Genomic DNA, 20,278 nt, shown 5'->3' on the forward strand with positions numbered 1-20,278 from the left:
AATCCAGCACCTCTGAAAGGACCAGCAAACACGACGATCGGACGCTGGGCCCGACCGACGCCAGCAGCAACGCCAGTGAGTGGGAGTACGGCTCTAACTCCAGAGGACCTCGTGTCTGCCCCGCTGCTGATCGCATCAACCGTGTGCCCTTCGACGCCGTGAGCGCTGCTCACTCTGTGCAACTGCATCATCGACAACGCCTGCTGAGGCCAGATCGACACCGAAGACGCGACGCCGGATTGCTCGACGCCGCTGGTCATCGTGTGCTACATTTTCCTAAGGTACTGTGTTGTTGGGGGTCCGTGTGACTCCAGGCCCGACGTAGCGCTCCTCGCGGTCGACGCCGAACCTGTGGATTATCTCTGCCCCGGCGTTGTGTAGCTCCCGTGTGAGTTACCCTGTTGCTAAGAACTGTGTTTCCAAGAAGAAGATTTGCTTGATACTAAAAGACTTTTGTGCTACAGAAGAAACTACCTTTGCACTATCCTTTTTCCTTCCTAAACGTATTTATTCCGATTGTGTACAGTTTTGCCGTTATTTTGGTCTTGTGCTAAGCCTTATATAAAAAAAATATTTTTATAATACTACGGTGTCGTGTCCATTTGTAGCGTATTCACTGTATTACTGTATGTGGTCATAATTGCTTAACGCACAGCCTCTGAGATAGGCCTGTTCTGCTCTGCCAAGCTACCAAGGGGGTGAGCAGGGGTTATCGAAGGGTGTGATCCCCTTGCCCTGACTGGAAAAGGAGGGTCCCTATTTGTCAGAAGTACATACCTCTGCCAACTAGAGACCGCCAGTTCTAACAGTATGTCACCCCACTCAGAGCACACAAGATAGACCCCAATAACCCAATAAACCTCATCACTGCCAGCGATGCCAATCCCCTCAAGCAGACTTCGCGCACCTGGCCTTGACATGTCCACGCATACACACGAACTGGGTGGAAGTTCACCACATTCTGAGCAAGAATATACAGGTACAAGTAAATCCCCTGCCCGAGATTGCACTCCTGGGATATGTCATACAACTTCCTCTCAAAGTTAGACGATTTGCTGCCATCGCCTTGCTATTGGCCAAGAGAGAAGTAGCGATACACTGGGGAGGTAGGAGAGCTCCCACAAAACAGAGCTGGCTCCAGAGCTTGGTGTCCTGTTCTGTGAGGAGCGAGCAGTATGCAGATATGACCCCCCCCCTCCTCCAGACCAAGGGACATTTGGGACCCCTTCAGGGCTTACCTTGCAGGACAGCAACAGGACCACTCCTCGCAGCAGGAGCTGGGCTTGGTGCTGACCGGAGTGGGCTAGGCCACTGCATGTATCATAGGTATGTCTTGAACCCTGACACACTCACCACGTACAGTTTTCGACAAGTCCTGCTCCAAAGGCAGATAGATAGTTGGAGGGTGTGGATGGTTCCCTGGCAGTGAGAACTGTGGTGACAACTGAATTGGGCCATGACTGTATTGTTTACATATTGTGCTGTATATTGTATACTGTGTATCAAAGATGACTAATGAGGATTTCTCATAAGCATGTAACCAAGTTGCCCTTTACACTGAGCTCAGTGCTTTGATTGGTTTTACAGAAAATGCTAAATAAAGTTTTTTTTTTAAATAGAGAAGAGGATTGTCAGGAAAGGACAAAGGAAAAGAAAAAAGGAAAGGAGAGGAAGTAAACAAAAGATATACAGAAGGCAAGACAAAAACTTCAAAAAAGACATACCAAAAACGAAGGTGGTGAAGCCACTTAAGGAAAATGACACAACTGACCTGACATCTCAGGGCAAGGTCGGGGGGAGAGGACACTCCATCCAAAATGAAACCAGTAATCACAAGGAGCAAATAAAATAGGATTCCGTACCTAATCATAATAGAAGAAACAAGAGAACAAGAAAACATGAAGAGAAAATTTTAAACTGGAACAGTTAATACAAAAGCATAAGAAAAGCAATATAAACATCATTGCAATAGAAAAAGGTTATAAATCAAAAACATCAAGTGTTGGAGGTTCTGGAAATGTCCATATCCTCCACTCTACAACTGTCGTAGCGTTGCAACAAAGCTCGTTCCTCAAAGGTAGATGTCTTATTTTTGTAGTTTACCTTGAATAGACAGGGATGAAAGAGGCCAAAGCGAGAATTAAGAGTAAGTAGTGCTGTTCACATATCTAGGAACTGCTTTCTTTTGTCTGCAGTTTCTTTCGCATAGTCCTGCGAGAAAAAGAGGTTAGAGCCCTGCCAGGTGATTCGGCCCTTGAGCTTGGCTGCATATAAGACTCTCAGCAAGTCGGTGTATTCCCAAAAATAAATAATGACTTCTCTAGGTTTTGTGGAAGAGGTCAGAAAGCGTGGATTATGTCCCAAGCGATGTGCTCTTTGGATATTAAGAGTCGGAGACCCAGGAAAACCCAGGACTTTCGGAAGGAAGGATTTGAAAAATGTTATAGGGGCTGAACCTTCCTGGCCCTCTGCCAGTCCATATAAGCGTCGATTGTTATGACGATTGCGATTCTCAAGATTTTCAATATGATTTTTAAGGGAAGTAATTTTGGTTTGCATTGCAGGGATTTGGTCTACAACAACCTGAATAGAGTCAACACGTTGGTCAACTTGCACTACTTTAGACTCCATGAGTGACCACTTATTCTCCAAAACATGTAGACAATTGTTGGTTTCTTCGATGAGAGGGCGTACAACACGGATTTCGTCCAAAAGTATGTCAAGGGGAGTGGGAGGAGAAGAAGTAGCAGGAGATGAAGGATCTTTCTTGACACGTTTGCCAGATGAGAGAGCGGAGGAGAACGATGATTTAAGCAGAGGCTTCAAGGTTGGAAGTGGAATATTAGAGGGAGATGAAGAAGCAGCCATTGAAGGTGGAACAGGAGTGTTAGAAGATTCTTCCATGTTGGATTAAAGGACGGCTAAGGGGTTGTAGTCTTCCAGAGAAGGTAACTAATTAGATGGCTTTGTAGAACGTCATGTAGGCTTGGTCTCCCCATAAACAAAAAAATAGAAACAAAATAGTGAGTTGATAATATTTGAAGGAGGGTAAAACTTTAAAGAGAAAGATACACTGCAAGGGATACAAGTGAACAAACCAGAGAAGACACCTTCCACGAAGATGCAAATGCACAGTGTGTCAAAAAAAGGATATAATGAAAGTAACCGTAAGTATCCAGGAGGAGTGACCAGGTACAAAATGGGTTGTTAATATACTCTGTTCAGTAGCTCAGTATGAATGAAAAAGTGCACGAGCAAAAAAAAAAACAGGATCAAAGGCTGACTGAAAGGGCACTGGCAGCATCAGGCAGGAAAAAGCAGAGAAGTGCAGAAGCCAAAAATCATGTGTGGAGCCAAAGAAATATTCAAAATTGGTCAAAATACGCCAAATAATGAAAAGGAGCAATCCACAAGGCAAGCGGTAGGAAAACATAAACGTTGTAGTGAGCGCCGGACCCTCGTCACGAAACCTAAAATGGCAGACGCGAGTTCCGTGGGAGAAACACGCCGCACATAACGAATGAGGAAGGGATGTCACCAGGTGGCTCACAGTTCATGTAAAAGTGCCCATCGAAGACCAGCGGAGTTCATGGATCGAAAGGTATCAGCAATAACAGCCAAGTTTGCAGTAGGTGGGACAGAGGTCGCAAAATCCTCCCCAGATGCCACGGAGCGTCAAAGGAGAGTGGACATCTCCGACTGGCATCAAGCCACGCCCCTATGGATATCTAAAGTCTAATCAATATTCTAAGTACACGAGATTTGGCAGCAAAAACATCTTGAAAGCAGTCTAATTAGATCCACTCCGAAGGTCACCGATAAAGATATCTGAAGCCATCCTTATCCTAAAGGATAACAAAGCCCGAGGTCCAACCTGATGCTCCATGAGTGTTTAGAACTCTACCAAGTGTGGTTGCCCAACCTCTTTTCTGAAGCTGTTTTCACAAGCAATCTCTGTTTCCTATACATACTTATGGACTATGTGTCACTCTACAAAAAAGAAATATTGATGGACCTACACTCCCATAGATTCATCAGACTCCTTGACATTGAGCAAACAATCTATATGACAATCGTGTTAGAACGCATTGAATCTTCTGTCAAAGACAATAACATACTGAATTAAATCCAGGGCAGTTTTAGAAGTGGACTCTCAGCAGCAGATCGGATGTTCAAACTCTGTCACATAGTGATCCATTTTCTCTCAAGAAACAGATGCCTCTTTCTGATGCTTTCTATGACTTCTCCTAGGCTTTCAATCTTGTCGACAGGAAACCTCTGTGAGCAAACCTCATGTAACGAAACTGGCGCTAGGTAAAGTGCTCTGATACTAAATATCTTCGGGTCTAGTTTGCGCTATATAAAACTCTAAAAAAAAAAAACACCTGGAGTAGATGAGAATGTGCCCGACACTTTTGAGGAATCATAAAAAAGTCTGTGCTCTGACTCTAAGGTTCAAACTAGATTTAGTATCAACTTACAAAGGAGTAGGCTAGTTACAATGAACAGAGGGGTGATATAGGGTCCGGCTCAAAATGGCTGTAACCAAAACACTCAGGCTAGGGGACCTTCTGATTGCTAGGAGATGAGTGTTGATCCGTATGGGTAACCCTGTTATCACGCTGAGCAAGAAGAACCATCCTCATGAAGTGTCTGTTAGAGCTGTGGGAGGCTCCAAGGGCTTTTTGCCATTTGTGAACAAACATCATTCAGCAGGTGCTGGCAAAGCCAATACGTATGGCCTTTGCATGTTGGTGCAACATGCCATGAAAATAAAAAGACAAGAAAACAGACCATCAGATAAATGTGGCTATCATATGCTTGCAAAAAGAATGTTAAATTTAAACAAACATGTACTTATTTTTTTTATATAACATTTTATTCAGTTTCATAACACAAATATAGACAAAAACCACACCAGTTAGAAAAAGGGTCCAAGGGATATATAGTTTAGAGACCCGCACCTGGTTTCATCCCCAGCTCCTACTCAATGTACAACACACCAAACACAGGGGGTCTACCAGCTAAATATTAGAGCTGCACTGTCACAACTGAGTCCACAAGATCTCAGAGTGTATGTATCACATAGACAGCGTGTTTCTGAAAATAAGAGGAAAGAAGAGTGAACACTACATGCATAGAAGAGACCAGTACATCATAGGATATTCGTAAATGGCTAACCAGTCCAAAACAATTGGTATAGGGTTTCCATCAAAAAGACTCAATGATCAGTCCTATCATTTGGCCAAACCCTGGTGCATAAAGGGCTGGTCCCCTGATCATTGGGACAAACAACACCGCACCTTATTGCTGTTTTTGGATTTGGTCCACCAACATAAACAAAACTTCCATGATGGCTGATCTTTTGATGGTAGAATAGACAAGTGCAACAGAAAAAGTAGTGACTTAAAATAGGATGGAATGCCCTCCTTCTAACAACTTTATTCTACGGACAAGACACGCTTCCTAATTAAAAACCAGAACAGTGCAAGGAAGGACAGTAACAAATATCTGCCTATTAAAGGGCCAACATGTTTCTGCCTGACGGGTGTTCAATCCCTTGGCATTCATCAGGGCCTCTGTTCTTATAATAGTTGCACTCCTAGTAGTGAAATAGAGGAATCACCACCATCACCAGAGAAATGAAGTAAAGTAAAAATAAAGTAAGAAATGGTTGAATACGGTACAACCTGTAGCAACCATGGACTTTCACCCTCCAACTCACTTTGGCTACAGTGAATTCTGCGAAGGAAAGCATTACATTGTTAACATTATGTTAGATATGTCAGTCCCTTATGCATCATGTGTCACCCAAAAATCATCAGTATGTATAAAAATTAAATAATTAATGCTCACCCTTAATGGTAGGGGAATAGGCCTCACCTCACCTGGACTCTGCTCAGGTATAGGAGGCCCCGCACTACAGAGATATAGGGAAGAAAAGAGGAATGTAGCACAATGAAGCCAAGGATTATAAGCTTATCACTATGCATAAAACTCATTTCTGTAAATAATATCCTATATCTAGATGCTAACATGTGGAGTAGGTCAATCTACAGACTCAGTGTACTAAGCCATCAGATAACCCAAACACTGGACTATGACACCAGGCTATTATAAATCCCAACACTGCCTTTTCAAATATTTGGTTTGGCAGAATAGGCTATTTACAACAACTCTCACCTTAATCAGTGGCATTCTGTGATAACATGTCCACTCACCTTTCCGTCGGTGCCTCAAGCTTCCATCTGAGGCATGGGGGAGGCACCGACATGTGGGTGATCTCTGTATTAGTAGGCTCTCAACACCACCCTCGATTTATTAACGAATTCTCTATATGAACGATACAGAAAATGCAGAGATTGCCATAAGGGCTCGAATACAGAATACAAAATCAGAAATCGAAGCAAGATTCTCTATTTAAGATCTCCAGGTCCTCAGTTTGAAACTCAAAAAGAGTACTGCCAGAATTATAAAAGAGGAAGAAAGACTCAAATTAATCGGACATGGTCTCGGGAGGAAAATGAGAAGTCGCCCGAACTTTCAAAACAATATGTTTTTATACACTTTTAATGCATAAACATTAGCAAAACTGCAGATTCCGCTTGACATGTTGATTGTTTGGTCGCAATGGCAAATCAAAACTATTTTAATATAATTAAAACTTTCAGCACTTACCCGTTTTCTAAGGTAAAAGAACATCTTCCATTTGCTTCCTCAGCAACCGCACTCCAGAGAAGTACAATACAATATGAAACATTTCTGAAACAAAAGCTTATAGAATTATGTTTTTTTGCAAGTCTACATCAGATCTTCCATTTGAAATCATTCAAAATGATACATAAAGTACATGGTTGAAAGTTTCATTCACAATATACGCTTTATAAAGACAATCAGCATTTACCTCATAGTACTCTCTGCTCTGTGGGAACAGTAAGAAGAGAAGACTCACAGCTGGATTCTTATTGGAGGGGGTAAGATGAGTAGAACATCAGAAACTTCACCCATTCTAATAAATGGAGTCTCGCATGAAAATGTGGCATAACTATACTACATTATTAATCACATGTGTAACCCCAATAATTAAGTTGTTTTAGGTGCCTCTTAATTAGTTCATAGGTGATGACCATATGCATCATTAAAGTTACAAATTCGCACAAATAATTTGTCACCTAAAATTTACACATAAGAAAAAACTTTAACATATGTTTGTCATTTCTCTTCCCAACTTTATTTGGTTTCACTTTGTGTTCCCTTTCCACCTTTTCCAATTCTTGCATTAGCTTATGCTTCCATCGGTATTCGTCCCTGCGTATTCTAGTCGTCATGGAAATAGCCTTTTCCCTCAAGGGTACTTTCAAGGAATCCCTTTAAAGGTAGGCTGATATTTCCAGATCTGTATCTCCATGGTAGGGGGAACCTGTTTTTTTTCTAAGGAGACCTGCCCATGGTCTAAATGGTGCCTCCCTCCATCTCTGCCCCAAGAGTTTTACCCAGTAAATGTTTGGAAATTAAAACCATATTGATATTGGTATGTGATTTATGAACATGTTAGAAGAAATGTCTCTTTTGTCTGGATGGAGGTATCTCTAGATGTCCACCAGTCTCTGATCTTCATTTTTATTTCCAGGTTATTTAGATATAGCTTTGACTAAGGAAGTGGGGTGTAAAATTCTATCTACATCCGATTCCAGATCATGTTAAAATCTCCTCACCATATAGCTCCTTCCTCTGTGGTCCCCACTAGGGATCTAGGGCTAGATGTAGGTGGCTAAATACCGGTCCGTAACTTCTGGGGAAGTGTAATCTTCCCGTATGGCATGGTTAGATGCTTGGCTGGTCCAAATAAGTGACTTTGAAAGAACTTGTTAGTGTACTTTTCCCACTCTTCTTGCCCACCTTCATGTTCAGTAAAACTGCAATGGAATTCTGGGTGGTCCCCACCATGATTGAGTTAATGTGGCTGAGTATTTCCTTTCAGAAGGGCTTAGTTTTGTAAGTGCCCTTTTCGGTGGTGCACTACCACCAGACAACTGGAGTCCATGGATATATATTTATTTTAATCTGCTATGGGTCAGGTACCATTTCATGATTAATTTATATTCTGCCTTGAGACACTGGAAACTTCTGAAACCTTTATGTATTATACTTCCATTTGGATATGTCCTATGTAACGAGGAGCTTCTCAAATGGTGTTAATGATCTAATGGCTGATTTTTCGATGTGTGTGTGAGTCACCCAATGCCTGATCTGACTATTATGCTTTATTAGTCCTTAGAAACCACAACTGGCTTTGTATATGTGGGAGCCAAACCGTAATCATTTACTGAATCCCAATAATTTATTCAACTTGACTTTTACCTCCAACAATCCGGCTTTATTGTTCTTGTAGATCTAGTGGTAAAAGACACCAACCTACCTAACCTTAAACCTACTGATTTAGCAGAGTAAAATTCAAATAGAATCTGGGACCACTTAATAACTGAGTTATACATCAAAAATAAGTTTAAAAGATTTATTAAAGAATTCTCGATATGAACGATACAGAAAATGCAGAGATTGCCATGAGGGCTCGAATACAGAATACAAAATCAGAAATCGAAGCAAGATTCTCTATTTAAGATCTCCAGGTCCTAAGTGTGAAACTCAAAAAGAGTACTGCCAGAATTATAAAAGAGGAAGAAAGACTCAAAGTAATCGGACATGGTCTCGGGAGGAAAATGAGAAGTCGCCCGAACCTTCAAACAATATGTTTTTATACACTTTTAATGCATAAACATTAGCAAAACTGCAGATTCCGCTTGACATGTTGATTGTTTGGTCGCAATGGTAAATCAAAACTATTTTATTATAATTAAAACTTTCAGCACTTACCCATTTTCTAAGGTAAAAGAACATCTTCCATTTGCTTCCTCAGCAACCGCACTCCAGAGAAGTACAATACATTATGAAACATTTCTGAAACAAAAGCTTATAGAATTATGCTTTTTTGCAAGTCTACATCAGAACTTCCAGTTGAAATCATTCAAAATGATACATAAAGTACATGGTTGAAAGTTTCATTCACAGTATACACTTTATGAAGACAATCAGCATTTACCTCATAGCACTCTCTGCTCTGTGGGAACTGTAAGAAGAGAAGACTCACAGCTGGATTCTTATTGGAGGGGGTAAGATGAGTAGAACATCAGAAACTTCACCCATTCTAATAAATGGAGTCTTGCATGAAAATGAGGCATAACTATACTACATTATTACTCATATGTGTAACCCCAATAATTAAGTTGTTTTAGGTGCCTCTTAATTAGTTCATCGGTGATGACCATATGCATCAATAAAGTTACAAATTCGCACAAATATTTTGTCACCTAAAATTTACACATAAGAAATTTTTTTAACATATGTTTGTCATTTCTCTTCCCAACTTTATTTGGTTAGACTTTGTGTTCCATTTCCACCTTATCTAATTTTTGCATTAGCTTATGCTTCCATCGGTATTCGTCCCTGCGTATTCTAGTCGTCAGGGAAATAGCCTTTTCCCTCAAGGATACTTACAAGGAATCCCTTTTAAAGGTAGGCTGATATTTCCAGGTCTGTCTCTCCATGGTAGGGGGAACCTGTTTTATTTCTAAGGAGACCTGCCCATGGTCTAAATGGTGCCTCCCTCCACCTCTGCCCCAAGAGTTTTACCCAGTAAATCTTTGGAAATGAAAACCATTTTGATTTTGGTATGTGATTTATGAACATGTTAGAAGAAATAGTCTTTTTGTCTGGATGGAGGTATCTCTAGATGTCCACCAGTCTCTGATCTTCATTTTTATTTTCAGTTATTTAGATATAGCTTTGACTGAGGAAGTGGGGTGTGAAATTCTATCTACATCCGATTCCAGATCATGTTAAAATCTCCTCCCCAGATAGCTCCTTCCTCTGTGGTCCCCACTAGGGATCTAGGGCTAGATGTAGGTGACTAAACACCGGTCGGTAACTCCGAAATTCGGTAAATTTCAGCATTGCCGACCGGTATTTAGCCATGTGCGATGTAGGTAAGGAATCAGTAAATAAGGAAACGGTAAATACCGATTCCTTAATACCGATTCCTTATTGCTCTTGCATTTAAGGAATCAGTAATGCCGATTCCCTAAATGCAATGTAAGTAGCACAAAAAACAGTGCACCTCAGCCTTAAAGAATTGCTATTTACCGCCAACTCCAAGTTGGTGGTAAATAGCGATTTCCTTACAAAAAGCACTTTTTTGCATTTGAGATGTCATCAGTGATGTCACTGACCATGTCATGAATGATGTAATATGTGACATCATCAGCAGTGGATTACGGGTGCGCGAAATATAGTTAGTACAACTAACTATATAGGAGCAATTTCAATGGTTTTGTATGAATGAAATGTCCAGCTAACTATAACACCCCTAAAACTTATAGTTTTTTGAGTGAATTTCAAAGGTTTTTTATATGCTAATTCCTAACTATATAAGGCCTGAAACCTATGGTTTTTTCAGTGAATTTGCAAGGTTTTTTAAATGCTAATTCCTAACTATATAAGGCCTGAAACCTATGTTTTTTCAGTGAATTTCAAAGGTTTTTTAAATGCTAATTTCCAACTATATAAGGCCGGAAACCTATGTTTTTTTCAGTGAATTTCAAAGGTTTTTTAAATGCTAATTTCTAACTATAACATAGCAGTCTCGTTTTCAGAGTGGTGGAGAAAGGTGAGGGTGGCCTCCAAACACCTTTTATCAATCCCACTGTGTGGGATTTCCTGGAGGTAAAAGGAGGCATTTTAAAAACCATAGAAATTCACTGAAAAACCATAGGTTTCAGGCACGTTGTAGTTAGAAATTAGCATTTAAAAAACCTTAGAAATTCACTGAAAAAAACCATAGGTTTCAGGGACATTATAGTTAGTTGGACATTTCACTCGTACGCAACCAGAGAAATTCTGCTGTTATAGTTAGTTCCGCTAACTAAAACTCGCGCCCCCCACAATGCACTGCTGATGACATCACATATTACATCATTCATGACATGGTCAATGACATCACTGATGACATCTCAAATGACATCACTGATGACATCATCCAGTGACTGTGTGTTTCTTTAATGTTTAAATATGTTTTATATATATATCCCAAGGTGTATTGAATCCTACTGTAAACTTAGGGACAGATGGACAATTATGCGAGGACAATCTCACTGCAGGCGATGCCGAATTACTGGCCGACCTACAAGAGTTAAGACAAGAGAGTAGCAGTGAAAGAGCCATGCCTGCCAGCCCAAGTTTGACATCCTACGTAGCAGTAGCCACAAAATGTAAACAAAAGTCAAAGTTCCAACCGCTATCAGCACGAGACTCCCTTGATATTTACAACGAATCGCTAATCAGTGAAACTAAAAACCTTGCACTACAATCTAACAGAAGTTGCAAGAAATATAATTTTCAACAAAATGGATACCATAGACTTATGAAAAAACTCTAATCAAATGATCAAATAATCCTTGGGAACTCAGACAAAGGAGGCAATTTGGTAATATGGCCAAGAGACATGTATATGAAAGAGGCAAATTAAAACTGGGTGACAGAAATTGCTATAAAAGGAGCAATGTGCGGGTGGTACGGACATCATGGAATTAATATTATTCAAAGTCGAATGGCTAGAGAAGTGCAGGCTTACTCAGCGTAGATGAATTTAAATATCTAAAAAATGAACAACCGGTGATGCCCGTTATATATTTCATACCAAAGCTACACAAAACCAATTCAACTCCACCTGGTCGGCCAATAATATCGGCCAAGGGCAGCTTATTGGAAAATCCATCCACATATATAGACTTCTTCTTACAGGACTATGTTAAACGTTTGCATTCATTTATACAAGATTCTAGTGACTTTTTAAGACGCATCAATGATAATGTATGGCAACCAGGTGATTTACTAATGTGTCTAGATGTACCATCATTATACACTAGTATATATCATAAAGACGATGTACGGGCAGTGGAGCACTAACTAAATTCTAGACCGATACAATTTGGCCAACATAATAAGATGTTAAAAACAATGATCATGTATTGTCTGAACAACAATTACTTTCTCTTCCAGAACCAAATCCTACAACAAACGAGAGGAGTAGCTATGGGGGCGTTTTTTTACCCTAGCTGCCTCCACATGGGGTGGAGGGAGGAGGTGGTTCTGAATAAACAGCACAAACAAAGCGTAGACCAACATGTAAGACTATGGCTACGCTATATAGATGACTTATTTGTTATATGGCGGGGATCAAAAGAAACTGCAGAAGAATTTGTTCAGAATATTAATCTAAATGAGCTGAATCTGCCATTCACAGCCAGCATAAGTGATGGTTCAGTATACTTCCTTGATTTAGAGGTATACATAGAAAATCAGAAAATTGAAACCCAGATATATCGGAAACCGACAGCAGGGAATAGTCTTCTGCATGCTACAAGCCATCATCCCCAGCATCTGATATGCAGAATACCATACGGTGAGATGCTGAGGATTAGAAGAGCATGCAGTAACAACAAAGACTTAAAAGAAGCCCAAGAACAAAGTAAACAATGATTTATTGAGAGGGGCTACAAAGCTAAATCTATTGATATAGCAAGAGATAAAGCAAATCTGTTAGACAGACAAGCATTGATAGCAACGGAAAACAATGAACCTGAGGATCAGATCAAGGAGAAGAAAGAGGAAACTAGGCTCATACTTACATATAGCCAACAACACAACTCGCTGCGCAAAATTGTAAATAAAAATTGGGCAATAGTGCACAGTGATCCGGTAATTGGAAAGATGATGCCAAAACATCCTGGCATTACCCTTAGAAATTCGCAATCCATGAAAGATTCCATAGTGAGCAGTAGTCCTAAAATCAAACCTTCAGGAAATTGGTTAACTGCCCGCAAAGGATTTGTGAAATGCAGCAATTGCCGGGCATGCAAATGTGGGATCAACAAGACAATGTATAACACCCCATTTTCGCAACATCCCATAAAAATATCCAAATTTATGACATGTCGCACAGGGTATGTGGTTTACGTGTTAGGTTGTCCTTGTGGGCTGCAATATGTGGGCAGTACCAAGTTACAGGCCCACAAAAGTATATTGCAGCACATGAGGGCAATCACTAACAACGACACCGCATACCCTGTGGCATGACATTTCAAAGAAAAACATGACAATCAATTGGACTTATTAACTTACTTTTTAATAGATTGTATTCCAGTGTCCAGACGTGGAAGGAACCGAGAGGCGAAACTTCGCCTCTTGGAAACCAAATATATTTTAGAACTAGATACAAAAACTCCAAATGGACACAACTCCAGTGAAGATTTTTACACCTGCTTCTGATCAATTGAAAGTGGGCAGTATAAAAATACAGAAAGTTACATATACATATGGTAAAGAGAAAGTGGGAAAAAGGGAAAATAATATATATATGACATTTTTGTCAAACTTTCTGCCGCAACGACATTATGTCTGATATGTACAAAAGTAGCATTTTATAAGCACATGTTCTTTTTTAGATATCACATTTAAGTGGTAGCACTCTTTTTTATCTATCAAGCACTTGCACTTTTTAGACAGGACGTACAACATATAAATTTATGAGTGAATATGATGAAAGGGGAGATAAATTTTAAGGTGCACACCTAAAATAATGGTAAAAAGATATGCCAAATAAGGGATAACACAATTAATCAATGGGTTGAGAGGAGTGTAACAAATGTGGGATGGTTATTTATAATCCAATAGGATATGCAAAGGAACAGTTTTTAACCAATGAAAAGTGTGAAAGGATATTAATCATAGATATATATACACATTGTTGGTTGAGTATGCAACTGTCATTATTGCACCAGATATGTCCGTGCATAATCAATGTAAGCCGATAACTGAGAGTGTCTCCATGTAATTGATTTTATTGTGTTTTATCCTTAAAAAGGTGATTTTTAACAAATATGTTTTTTTAATGATAATGAAATTGGTATTTTACCTAAATTATTCAACGAAATCAATGTTATTATTCTTAAACTGGTTTTTAAATAAGTTAAAGTCTTATTTATGGCAGTATGTTGCACATTGAATTTGAGAAATTGCACTAATGTGAAAACCGCATTTAAAGTATGTTATCTATGTCTATGTAAACATAGTATCACGTGTGATGACACTTGCACTTTAAAAACAGCATGGTAACTACCTAGCGTGTCATGTGATCAAGGGCGAGTGAGCCTGAAACGGATCATGATGGAAATGGTGGCTGAATAAAAACAAATAGCAGCACGAAGTTGTGGTCTCACCGTCCATTTTTTCACAGGGAAAGGGAAGTTCCAGGAGCGGCGCAGCGTGATATATATATATATATATACACAAATAAAAAACAAGATAAAAATATAAACAATTTGGAGGACGTGGGATACAAATACGCTGCCTGCTGCTTCAACAACAACAAGTGTATGCAAATACACTGTGTGATGAGACCAGGCAGGCTTGGGTGGCCTGGCCTCCCGCAGCAGGATTTATCAGTGGGGGACAAGTCCAGTTCTCTTTTGCATCGTTTATGTCAATATGTACTAAACCCACCAACCACTCCCAGTATACCATACACCGATGGCCGAATCCTCACGGACCCCTTCCAAATTGCATCTTGCACCGGGCCCTAGTGGCTTCCTGTGCGAGTTTTACAAGATCTTTAAATCCCAGCTTATACCTCATTACCTTGCGGTTCTAGATGAGGAACTCAATCGGGGTAGGCTTCCGCCTGATTGGCGACATGCAGAAATGTTGATATTCTTTAAACCAAGCAGGCCCTCTGACCAACATGTGTCATATCGCCCCATATCGCTTTTAAATATTGAGGCTAAGCTATTGGCCAAAGTCCTTGCAAACCATATTCTGCCACATATGGCAGAATTATTGCACCCTGACCAGGTAAGCTATATGTCTCATCGAGCTACTCGCCATAACATCCGGCGCGCTCACAATGCAGAGGCAGCAATGTATCGCTTGGAGGTCCCAGCAGCGCTACTATTGGCAGACATAGACAGAGCATTCGAGCCACTGGGATGAACATATATATTCGCCCTTCTGTCGCGACTCAACATCGGTCCTCGATTCCTTTCATACCTGGGGTTGCTGTACACAGATCTCTCCGACCCCTTTTTCGATAGGACGCGGTACTCGCCAGGGCTGCCCCCTATTGCCATACCTATTTGTGCTGGCAATGGAACCTCTGGTCTCTTGGCTCTGAATAGACGCACAGATTAGGGGGTTTGAGTGGCTGAGAGGGATCTCTAATCGGATCTCTCTATAGGCAGACAATGTCCTCTTCTTTCTTTTAGAACCACGCCGGTCTGGACCCCGACTGCTCCGCATAGTGCAAATATTTGGAGAAACCTCCAGCCTCAACTTGAACACTAGGAAGTCTGTACTATGGGTCCTCCTGTGAGGAGAACCGGAGATGGGCACCTAGACAGAAGAGGTAACTCTAACTACACAGGGTTTAAATACCTCGGGATATATCTAACCACCAACCCTTCTCTATCATGGGAGAAAAACATTATCCCAGTGTGGACAATAACCCAGGCTGAAATAAAAACATGGGCACGCCTGCCTCTCACAATTTTAGGGCAGTCGGCAATCTTCAAAATGCTGTCACTCCCTCGCCTCCTCTACCAGCTGCAAAACTATCTCTTTCAGATCCCACCTCTGTGGTTCCGACAAATTAATGCAGGACTGAGTCGTTTTCATGGGGTGATCAAACCACCAGAATCTCACTTAAGATTTGCTTTCAGTCTACGTATTGCGGGGAGATGGCAACCCCTGATATTGAGTCGTATTATGCAGCGTCACACCTCCTGGTTTTGAATGACTGGTGGTATGGAAGTAGAAGTGACCCAGCATATCGGGTAGAACAATGGTTAATGGGCGATATGACACCCCATATACTCCTATACAAACCATGGTTGTTTTGTGACCTCCCGCCAGCTACCCAAGTGGTTTTTGAGGTCTGGAAGGAGTTGCTGCGTAGAATAGGATGGTGGGGTCAATTAGCAAGAGAGACGCCTCTATGGCAGAATGGGCTGCTTCCTCAACTGTCAACCTTATTGGGATTTCGAGGCTGGGATGCCATTGGCATATCCACTATAGGAAATGTTATGAGAGGCACTATCCAAAATCATTGCAGGAGCTTCGGGAGGAATTTAGTATGCCACATACCCAGTTTTATAAGTACTTACAATTTCGCTATGCAATATCCTCACAGGTTAGACACCTAGATTCCTTGCCAGAGTTCAATCCAATTGAGACGAAAGTATTCCCTGGGGATCTAGGAGATCACAAGATATCCAAAATCTACCAAACCCTGGTGACAAATCTTTCCACTACACTAGACTCCCTTAGAGGAAAACGGCAGGCAGAGCTTGGCCCACTAGACAATAAATATTGGACAGAGGCGTTGGAATCCCCACGGGGCGCAGCAATAGCCTCTCACCTACAGCTCATTCAACTCAAGTATGTACATTGCGCCTATTCTACCAGGCACAGACTCAGGAGGGCGGGGCTTATTTCTTCCCCAGCATGTCTCTGATGTGATGGAACCGCTGGCACCTTTATACATACAGTCTGGTACTGCACAGCACTCACTAGATTCTGGCGGGAGTCACATTAAACGTTGATGCAGAAAGACTGTGATAATGTGAATTATATAACTATGATGGCAATGTGGATCACAACATACATAATTAGACTCCATGACAGTAAGGACTTGATCACTAGTATGTTCATAGCACTGAATGTTTTATGGTTTCATTCATGTTACCAGGCTTGTGATGTGAACTACTTATGTTATTATACACATAGCTCTGAAGCAATGGAAGTCATCTGGCACGTGCCTACACACATGGCTGTTTTATCATATACTTATGTAGCAAGTATTGTAATGGCATGAAATGCTGACGCAATAAAAATATGTTTTGAAAAAAATATATAAACAACTCAATAACAAAAAATACAGAATATTTTGCCAGGTCCCCCCTATTCAGGACAAGTCTAGTGTGCCATGGTCAAGCCAATGCAACACAGCAAAGACTATGTGGTCATGCCCACTTTCCAAAGGCCAAGATTCTATGTTATCATGGCCATTGTTGATAAAACTGGCGAAAAACTACTTTAACTGCCAGATCACCCTTACTGGGAGATGAGGGGTGTGGTGTCCATCACATCATTATATATTATTTCCATTGGTGATGGGTTATGTTAGACACATCCACATCGTTATGAAGGCACACCTCAATGTTCTGACTACACACCATAAAACAATTCTGGAAATAGTTGTGACAAGGTCAAGAATGAATCCTAGTTGAAACATAATGTGTGCAAAGTGAGGATTTTCTATCTTTAACTTTGTTTTCTCTTGTTTTAAACAATTAACAAACTCTTGCGAGACCTACAATTGAATGCGGAAGTCTTGCATGCCATCTTGTTTTGGGCTCTGAGGGAGGACCTATGTAAGGACCTTTGTAAGGCAACTGAACCCAAGCTACTCCACCTGGTATTAAAGTGGTAGAGCACATAGGAAGAAGGCGGTGTTGGGACAAATCGCTCCTGATCCTGGTCTGTGACAAGGACGCTTCCGCACCCGATCAACACGGACATCTAACAGGTCTGCTCATTGCTCTCATTTGCTATAGTGAGCATTGAATCACAATAAGAAAACAGCTTAGGGCCTGAATTTGGCGGATGTGTTTCTCCATCACAAACGGAAGGAATATCCTGTCCGCCATATTGTGAATTCCTTTATATCCAATGGAACATAATGTAACTTGCAATACGATGAACAGGATATCCGTCACATTTGTAATGAAGTACCCATCCGCCAAACTCATAATCAGGCCATCCGTGTTACTGTTCGCCTGTGTTGAAGTTGTCAAGCCAGAAGAGGATAGGATCACTGGATTCAAGGGATCTGTTTGTTCCTTCGTAGTTTGGACACACATTCTAGTCAAGATGCTTAAGAGTTCAGAGCAAGTGCTAGAATAATTTAGTCCAGTGAGAAGTATTACTAAACACCTGGTGACAAGAACCGTAGTATGACTAACGGTTTGGTCCTTGTATGTCAAACATCGATTTGTGAAAAAGAAACAAGAATATTTGGAGGGTTATTTCAAAGGATACGATTTCTACTGTTTATTTCAGGAAATTGTTGACTCAATGTCATTATTATGTAATGTTGACTCAATGTCATTGTTATGTAACTACTGTAGAAAATATTGGGTATGCTGTTTATTGCTGCTTAAACGGAGTTAAACCAGTGAAGTTGTGCACGGTGATCTCTCATTCCAGAGCTCCCTCCACACAGTACCCCTCTTAATTCCCCTCCCCTCATCTGACCACTCCAAAATTCTGGAAATAAAACTGCAGATCTGGTGCTGCCAGAAGGTGGGCATTTTAAGGTTACTGCTTCAGAGGAACTTGGGACCCTGTCATAATGTCACCAACATAAAAAAACTGAAAATATTAAATGGTTAAAAAGAAGATAAACATGGCTGAATTGAATTCATTGGATTCATACATAGTGTATGGCTGTGCGACTTGGTGGAGCTTGTAAAAAAGTTCCCTCCTTGGATTTGTTTTGACTGCAGCGCATGAGGTGAAGCGCAAAACATGTTTGCACGCTAACAAAGTGGAATCAGTTTAAACAAGGACAAATAATGGAGAAAGAAGGAGTGCATCTCACCACCATGAAATACACATCCTTTTGTGCCATGCCTACAATCCACTGCCCTGGCATAGGTAAGTCACCCCTCTAGCTGGGTGCACTATTCCAGTGGTGAGGGTAAAGGTGCATTCGCCCTGTACCCCTACAGTGTCTAAGCCAATTCTTAGACATTGTCAGTGCAGTAATGCAATAAAACGTATATGGTGCTGGGAGTTTGTCAATAGGAACTCCACAGCACCATAATGGCTTTACTGAAAACTGGGACGTTTGGTACCAATCTTCTCAGCACATTAAACCCACACTGATGCCAGAGTGGGATTTAATGAAAAAGGCACTCAGAAGGCATCTTAGAGATGCCCCCTAAAAAAGGACCCAACTCTAGTGTCCTGACTGAGTGGCTGCTCACCAGCTGCCATCACCAGACATGTTTCTGGAATCTGAGTCAAGAGCCTGCCGCTCTTGGGGTCCTGAAACAATGCACATTCTAGGAGGAGGTGCCAAGCTTCCTCCCCAGAATGGGCAGGGTCCACGAAGGGGAAGCTTCAAAGGCTTGCCACCCTTGTGAGCTACCCCAGCCATTTGCTGCTCCCAGCAACTGGCCCAACCCAGCTCTGACCCTCACATTGGTTGGGATAATCGGCAGGAAAACCAAGTTAGAAGGAGAGGTGTGCGCACCTTTGCCAACCCCACATCTCAGGTGGGGGAGGCGAGGTGAAACACAACTCTCAGTCCTCGCCATCTTGCAGATGGGGGGCTTTGCCACCAGAGAGAGGCTTATGCCCCCTCCCACTGGAGGGTGGCATAATAGGGGGTGTACCCACCCCAAGGAATGGACCCATTGGTCCTGACCTATACCCACCTGTAACGCCCCTAAATCTAGTATTTAGGGGCAACCCCAAACCATGCCTCCTCAGAAGAAGAAGGACCTATGACGCCATGCTGAACTAAGAAGAGGAGTACACCCACTGACTTGGCTCCAGCCCTACCGGCCTGTCCCAACCGTGGACCTGCTTCAGAGAAGTCCTGGTGTGTTCTGCAGCGAGCAGCCTCCAAGAACCCAGCGGACCTGCCCTGCCTTCCCAAACCCAGACTTTGTCTCCCGTGAGACTCTGGCACCCACAGACTCTGGCTCCACCCAAATCAGCACCACTCTGCACCCGACGCCCACGGCCCGAGTTCGAGTGGCCCAGCACCACGAGGAGGTCTACCCGGCGATCCTGACCTGATATCTGGTGATCTCTGACCTGCCTCAAATCTCCAATCAAGGCCTGCAGCCCTTTCTGGAGGTACCCCCCGACGGCGACCAGAGGTGGAAAGAAAAGCCCAACACCCAAAGACACACCTGTACCTGACATCCCACGGCCTTGGGTGGCCCAACTGATGGTGTACCAGCATCCCCAGACATCCCAACTTACCTCTTCAATTGGTAGTCACCTTCAGAAGATCTTTGTCTCCGAGCCTGCAGTGTTTGCTGCAACCAGAGAATCCCCATTGAAATCAATGGGGCGCTTGATGCCAAACCAGCAC

The sequence above is a fragment of the Lissotriton vulgaris genome, chromosome 7 (genome assembly GCF_964263255.1).
Source record: "Lissotriton vulgaris chromosome 7, aLisVul1.2, whole genome shotgun sequence".
In the NCBI taxonomy this organism is placed as follows: domain Eukaryota; kingdom Metazoa; phylum Chordata; class Amphibia; order Caudata; family Salamandridae; genus Lissotriton; species Lissotriton vulgaris.